The sequence below is a fragment of the Pistacia vera genome, unplaced genomic scaffold (genome assembly GCF_008641045.1).
Source record: "Pistacia vera cultivar Batoury unplaced genomic scaffold, PisVer_v2 Contig399, whole genome shotgun sequence".
In the NCBI taxonomy this organism is placed as follows: Eukaryota; Viridiplantae; Streptophyta; class Magnoliopsida; order Sapindales; family Anacardiaceae; genus Pistacia; species Pistacia vera.
Genome location: NW_022196222.1, coordinates 553,276 through 561,598, shown reverse-complemented (window position 1 = coordinate 561,598; position 8,323 = coordinate 553,276). Strand labels below are relative to the sequence as shown.

Genomic DNA, 8,323 nt, shown 5'->3' with positions numbered 1-8,323 from the left:
TTTTCTTTGTGTTTGCATTAAGCTCAAAATTCTCCTTAGGGGTATGATAAAGTGTTTAAGGTATAGGGATTGGACAATTTTTGGCTTGCAAGGAAAATAAGGCAATGATGCTCTCATAAGGCTCAAATGGGTGACTAGGGAAAGATTCATTCACGGGTCAGCTGGAAAGGCTCAAACGTTCTAAAAAAATGCCTAAGTCATTTCCTCAACAATGTCTAATCCTAGAATTTCGCCTCAAGCACTTCTCTTCTAGGTTCTACAGTCCACCAACATTATCAAACTTTACCTAACCACATAAGATGAATCTAAGCATGCTGAAATAAATGAAAATGGTGGCTGAACCACTCAACCAACCTCAATCAAAATTCAGTCAATAAACATAAACTTGAAGCAATGCTTAACATTTTCCAGAAATAATATCCCCACAATCCTAGTCTCATCATGGACTTATGCAATTCATCATTGGCAAAAACAATAAAAACACAAATGTAATTGAAACAAAAATAAAAAAATTTTCAAATTTTTCCTACCCCCAAACTAAAGATGACATTGTCCCCAATGTCACATTATGCATAAATTAGGAATAGAAAACAAAATAAAAAAAACTGCGAGATAGTTCCCTGATTAATCCGTGAAGTTGAGTTCTGCTCAACATTGTGCACACCCAGTCCTCAGCTTTTTCATCCCCCAAATTCTGTAAAAACAATTTAAAACTATGGTGTCCACTATGTCAGAAAATCCACTGACTAATATGAAAGTATTACAACCCTAATCTCATTTTTACATCAACTAGAATTTTAAAAAAAAAAAGAACAACTAAAACAACACACACAATCCCAAACAACAATAGCAACTGAGTTCAATGTTCAAGATAAAAGAAAAACAGAAACAACTAAACAAATAAAAATAACGAAACTAAAACAGGTGCTTAGGTGCTCATTCTTCAGCTTCCTCCTCTTCCTCAGCGTCATCCTCTTCTGAATCGGAGCCCATCCACTCATCTAAATCCCAGTCTTCCCACTGGTGTTCTGAAGTATCAATCTCGACATTGTTGCAGCTGCTAATTTGCAGCTCATGTGTCTTCCTGGCCTGCTTTGGCAGCCACCCGTGACGTCGCTCCATTCTTTTCATCAGACCCATCATTTTCTGCATCATTTCTCTCATTGGGACTGTTGAATCGGATGCGGTGGCCGCTGTTGTTGTTCTCCTTCTCTTGGTGCCTGATCTGGGCCCTGTTTCTGTTTGAGGTGCAAGATGTTTTCGAAAGTAGGCTGTGTCGAGGACTGGGGCAGCATGGATCAGTGGGTCATCAGCATGTACCTCGACCCCCGTATTAGTGCACAAAGTTGTAATGAGTTATGGGAACGAAAAACTGCCTCGCCTAGTTTGGCTGCAAGTTGGATACTCGTCAAGATGATGTGCCCCACGTCCATTCTCTTTCTTGTGGCAATAGAATACAACAAAATTGCCTTATCATATGTCATTGTACTATAGTGCATCTCCGGTATCATCCTAGCTGAAACAAAATACTGCCACAACCGAGCCACTAGTGTTAAACTAGTCCTCTTAATGGTTTTCTTCCCCTTCTTTGAAACATCCCAAGAGGCATCTAGTTTTGCTATGGTTCTAGGAATCTCGTCATCCCTTTTCTGTGTCCTCCTAAACTCCTCATATTCATCCTTGTTAATCTGAGGTAAGGCATAGAAATCATTGATGACCTTGGCCGTAAATACCACATCAGTGCCCCTCACAAAAACAACCCCCTCATCACATTCAGGGAGGTTGGCATAAAACTCTCTCACCAGTGGTTCCACAGCTGCATGTTCGGGTTTATCCCGAAAATTCTCCCATCTTCTACCTTGACTCCACTCATCAGCCTCAGTTGCAGTCAGTCCACGTTCAGGGATAAATCCCTTGTCTTTCCTTTTGACTGCTACCTCATAGTTTTTCCTAGCCTTTTCATTCATAAACCGGTCATCTACTTTCTTTCCTTTTCCCTTGACCTTGGATGGTACCTTGACTTTGAGCGGCGTTTTCTCCTAGACTACACTTCAACTCAAACAATGCAACTCAAAAATTGAACCTAAGTGTCCTACAACAACTAATTCAATCCTGCAAAAATTTACAACACTTCCAAAAATATTCACCTCAACCCCCAAACTACGATTTTTCCAAATTCAACCAAACACTTCAAAATTTAAAAACCCATACTCCTCAAAATCACACAACGCATAATCAACCCTTCCTCAAATAAAATCAAGACTCACAAGCACAAAATTCCACAACTCAACCAACAATCAAAATTCTTAGATCTACAATTCAAAACTCGAAATTTTTAAATAAAAAGCTTAGAGAACATGAAATCTTACCAACAATAAGGAGTATTCGCCACCAATCTAGCCAAAATCAGCCCAGATTGCAAAACCCCAAAATTCTTGAATTCAAAATTTTCGTGAATTTTTCGCAAAGATTGTTGTTGAAATGAGATGTTTTGGTGTTTAGGAGGGTTAAGGAGTGATAAATTTGGTTGAGAAATCACTGGGAAGGCTCTGGATTGAAGTTGAAAAAATTTTGCTCTCAAATGTGTTTGAACAGTTTCATGAAAAATGAAGAAGAAAGGGAGATTTTATAGAAAGCAGACTTCGCCGCGGCAAAATTCATCATTCGAATCTAGGGTTTTTTTAAAACCCAGTCGATGCCACGGCGAAGAGAAATTCTTCGCTGCGGCGAAAAATTACAGGGAGTATTTCGCCTCGACGAAGAACAGTCTTCACCGCGGCGAAAATCCCTTGTTAATAATTTGCCCCACTTGCTTCGCCGCGGGGAAAACACATTCTTCGCCGTGGCAGGAAAATACAGGAGATACTTCGCCGCGGCAAAAATTGGAAAATTTAGTTTTCCACCTTGATTCGCAATGTCACCTTAAACATCCAAAAATACACCAATTAACTTCATAAACAAATCAAACAAAAACTAAACAACTGCAAAACAATCACAAAGATAAATAAATGAAAACACTTGGGTTGCCTCCCAAGGAGCGCTTGTTTATAGTCGAAAGCTCGACTTTCTCAATTCCTCAAGTCGGAATGTCAAGCCAGATCGGGATGGACTTGCAACTCATCACCCCATCAATGTATGGCTTCAATCTCTGTCTATTGACTGTAAAAGTACCCTTTTCGTCATGTGAAACTTCCACCACTCCAGATGGATGAATTCTTGTAACTGTGAATGGTCCGGACCATCTAGACTTAAGTTTTTCGGGGAAAAGCCTAAGCCGAGAATTGAACAATAACACTCTCTGACCCACTTCAAAGTTTTTCTTCCTGATATGCTTGTCATGCCACCTTTTTGTCTTTTCTTTGTAAATTCGAGCATTTTCATATGCTTCAAGATGGAACTCATCCAGTTTATTCAAAGTCAGCATCATTTCCTCCCCAGCAGTTCTTAAGTCCATGTTTAGCTGCTTAACTGCCCAGTATGCCTTATGCTTGAGTTCTACCAGCAAGTGACACGCTTTCCCATAGACCATTCTAAACGGAGACATACCAATTGGAGTCTTAAATGTAGTTTGGTAGGCCCATAATGCATCATCCAATTTCCGTGACCAATCTTTCCTAAATGGATTTACTGTCTTTTCTAAAATTCCCTTCAGTTCTCTGTTCGACAGTTCTACTTACCTGCTGGTCTGTGGATGGTAAGGTGTTGCAACTCTATGTTTTACCCCATACTTTCCCAACAAAGCATCCAATTGCCTATTGCAAAAGTGCGATTCTCCATCGCTAATGATTGCCCTTGGTACTCCAAATCTTGAGAAAATATTCTTTCTCACAAAATTTATCACTACCCCGGCATCATTAGACGGCAATGCAACTGCTTCCACCCACTCCGATATGTAGTCTACTGCCACCAAAATATATGTGTTCCCAAAAGAGTTTGGGAAGGGACCTATGAAGTCGACCCCTCCCCCCCACCACATCAAATAGTTCAACCACAAGGATGTTGTTCAATGGCATCTCATCCCTTTTTGAAATATCACCACTCCGTTGACATTGGTCGCACTCTTGAACCATTCGGAAAGAATCCTTAAAAAGGGTTAGCCAATAAAACCCAGATTGAAGAACCTTGGCTGCTATCCTAGCTCCTTCAAAATGGCCACCCACTTCCCTCTCGTGACAATGTCGTAGAATGCTTTCTATTTTCTCCTCCGGGACACATCTACGTATAATTTGATCAGTACAGTGTCTGTACAAAAATGGCTCTTCCCAAAAGTAATACTTCAAATCTGAGAAGAATTTCCTCTTTTGTTGGAAAGTCATTCCAATTGGAGCACAAGTCATTCCAATTAGGAGCACCCTTGATGACAAATAATTCGCAAAATCTGCATACCATGGTGCTTCATCCACTCTCATCAATTTCTCATCCGAAAATGTTTCGCTAATTGGAATTTCCTTTTCATTTTCCTGGTTTGGTCTCTCAATCCTTGACAAGTGATTTGCCACCACATTTTCTGACCCCTTCTTATCTCGAATTTCTAACTCAAACTCTTGAAGCAATAGGATCCATCTTATCAACTGAGGTTTCACTTCTTGCTTTGCCAATAAGTGCTTGAGTGCCGAATGGTCCGTATAAACGATCACCTTTGCACCTAACAAATATGAACGAAATTTGTCAAAAGCAAAAACCATAGCCAACAATTCTTTTTCAGTGGTGGTGTAATTCAATTGTGCATCAGTGAGTGTTTTGCTAGCATACTGAATTGCATGCAACATTTTGTTTTTCCTCTATCCTAACACTACTCCTAGAGCAAAATCACTAGCATCGCACATCAATTCAAATGGTAGTCCCCAATTGGGAACTACAATAATAGGTGCAGATGCTAAAAGTTTTTTTAGAGTTAGAAAGGCATGCATGCATTCATCATTAAAATCAAAAGCAATATCTTTAATTAACAAATTGCAAAGGGGTTTAGAAATCTTAGAAAAATCCTTGATGAATCGTCTGTAAAACCCCGCATGTCCCAAGAAACTTCGAACTGCTTTAACACTTGATGGTGGTGGTAGCTTCTCAATCACTTCTGTCTTTGCTCGGTCAACTTCTATTCCGTCTTTTGAAATTCTATGACCAAGCACTATTCCCTCCTGGACCATGAAGTGGCATTTCTCCCAATTGAGCACCAAGTTTGTCTCCTTACATCGCTGTAAAACAAGAGAAAGATTAGATAAACAGTTGTCAAAAGATGAACCAAAAACTAAGAAGTCATCCATGAAGACTTCTATAAAACGTTCCACCAAATCTCCAAAGATCGACATCATGCATCTTTGAAATGTGGCTAGTGCATTGCATAACCCAAAGGGCATCCTTCGGTAAGCAAAGGTGCTATATGGACAAGTGAAGGTCGTCTTCTCTTGATCCTTAGGAGCGATGGAAATTTGATTATATCCTGAATACCCATCCAGGAAGTAGTAATAGGCATGCCCTGCCAACCTTTCCAACATCTGATCAATGAAGGGAAGTGGAAAATGATCCTTCCTTGTCACCTCATTCAATTTTCGGTAATCAATGCACACTCTCCAGCCCGTGACCGTCCTAGTTGGTATAAATTCATTACTCTCATTTTTTATCACCGTGATACCTCCCTTATTCGGAACCACTTGTACCGGGCTAACCCATGGACTATCGAAAATATGATAAATTATCCCTGCATCTAGGAGTTTCACCACCTCCTTTCTCACCACTTCCTTCATCGAAGGATTCAATCTTCACTGTGGTTGCACCCTAGGCTTGATATCATCCTCCATGAGTATCTTATGCATGCAGAATGATGGTGAAATGCCTCTAATGTCTGAAATAGTCCATCCAATTGCTAGTTTGTGTTCCCTCAACACCCTTATCAACCGCTCTTCTTCTAATTTACTCAAACTTGAACTAATAATTACTGGGAAGGTCCTTGATTCCCCAAGATATACATATTTGAGGTGGGAAGATAAAGGTTTCAACTCAAGTTGTGGAGGTTCTTCATTTTTTTCCTTTTCCCTTTCTTTTTCAAAATCAAATTCCTCAAATTCTTGATCTTGGCTCTCATCAATCAGTTGAAGTGCTTCCAACAATCTAGCACATTCATTACTCGCCGACTCATCTACCTTTATTGGTTTTTATTTGGCAATACATGCTTCTAGAGGTAATTGTGGGGTGTTCTCTTCAATAGATTCTGCTACTAGTTTATCTACCACATCAACACTAAAACATGAATCCGATTCGGATGGAAACTTCATAGCCTCAAAGACATTGAAAGTTACTGTTTCATCTTGAACTCTCAATAGTAACTTGCCTTCCTGCACATCTATCAGCGCTCTTCCTGGGGCCAAAAATGGTCAGCCCAAAATAAGAGGAATTTCCTTATCCTCTTCCATGTCCAAAACAACAAAATTTGCTAGGAAGATTATTTTATCCAATTTCACCAACACATCTTCCACTATCCCCCTCGGATGTTTTATGGACCTATCTGTAAGTTGCAATGACATGGTCGTTTGCTTCACTTCACCAATTCCCAATCTCCTGAAAACAGAAAAGGGCATTAGATTAATACTAGCACCTAAGTCACATAGAGCACGATCAAAAGTAATATCTCCTATAATGCAGGGAATAGTAAAACTCCCTGGATCTTTGAGTTTCGGAGGTAGCTTCTTTTGGAGAATGGCGCTGCACTCCTATGTGAGCATCACCATTTCCTCATCTTCTAACTTCCTTTTGTTCGATAAAATTTCCTTAAGAAATTTCGCATAGCTCGGCATCTGTTGTAATGCATCTGCAAAAGGAATTTTAATATGCAGTTTTTTAAATATTTCAATAAATTTGGAAAACTGCTTATCCTGATTCTTTTTCTTCAGTCTCTAAGGAAAAGGCACGGGTGGAGTGTGATGTGAAAACTCTGCTAGTATCTCGGGAAATGGCAATTTCTCTTTCCTTTTCTTTTGCCTCTCTTCCCGTTTCTATTCTTCTTCCCTAGAAATAGATGGTTTCTCTTCCGCAACTATTTCTTCATCTACTTCCTCATCAGATTCTTCCTTTTCCTTTGGTAGGTTTTCTTCTTCTCTTGATTTTTTCACCTCTTCCAAAACTGTCCCACTTCTCAAAATTATTGCATTCGCTTGCTCACGTGGGTTAGTCACTGTGTTGCTTGGTAGAGCACCCTGTGGTCTCTCATTTAGCTTTTTGCCAATTGTCCTATCTGTACCTTAAGATTCCGAATGGACGCCCCTTGATTTCTGAAATTTGTCCTCGTCTCATTCATAAAACCTGTGGTTTCTTGCATGATCTTCCCAAACATGTCCTCTAATTTTGTCACTCTTGGGTCTCCTTGTTGGTTGTTCACCCCTGTTTGGTTATTTGGCAATGACCTTTGATTCCATTGACTGTTTTGCTGATTTTTTGGTTTTGATTGCCCCAAGACAGGTTCGGGTGATTCCTCCAACCAAGATTAAATGTGTTGGAGTACGGATTGTTTGGTTGCCTTTGATTTCCAGCCAAGTAGTTAACCTACTCCGATGTTGACGATGCTGAGGCAAACGTGTTCCCTACTTGACATTCATTACTCACATGATTACCTGCACAAAAATCACAAGTTAGTTGAGGAGCTTGAATGGAATTTACCTGCATACTTCCCAACTGTTTCTGAAGTGCTATCAATTGGGCTGAAATGGCTATATGTGCATCAACTTCATAAAGACCCATAGATTTCTTCGGCTGCACCCTCTAATTAGGTCTTTGATAGTTGTTGCTTGCCAAAACCTCAAGCAACTCGTGAGCTTCTTCCGGAGTCTTATTTTGTAATGCTCCTCCCGAGGCTGCATCCACCATAGTTTGCACATTCACTGTTAATCCATTATAAAATGTTTGGACTTGCATCCAAACTGGCAACCCATGATGTGGACACCTTCTCAGTAATTCTTTGTATCTCTCCCAAACTTCATACAAAGATTCTGACTCTTCTTGAATGAATCACGTGATGTCATTTCTCAACTTTGCCGACTTTGCTAGAGGAAAGAACTTGGTTAGAAACTTTTGTGCTAAATCATTCCATGTGGTGATTGCTTCTGTTCGAAGTGCCAGTAACCATCCCATAGCTTTATCTTTTAATGAAAATGGGAATAGTCTCAATCTGATTGCATCATCTAACACTCCGTTAAACTTGAAAGTATCGTAAATCTCCAAGAAATTTGCAATGTGTAGATTTAGATCTTCCTTCAAATCCCCCCTGAACTGAACCGACTGCTAGATCATCTGGATGATTGCCGACTTTATCTCAAACGTGTTGGCTTGGACA

The 8,323-nt window shown here is 39.9% G+C and overlaps 1 non-coding gene across 1 annotated transcript; it reads left to right on the top strand.

Annotated features, from left to right (window-relative positions):
• Positions 1-7,915: 7,915 nt before the first annotated feature.
• LOC116141444 lies at positions 7,916-8,022 on the top strand. The gene has a single exon (XR_004129804.1). It is a non-coding gene; the product is annotated as a small nucleolar RNA R71 (small nucleolar RNA).
• The last annotated feature ends 301 nt before the right edge of the window (positions 8,023-8,323 follow it).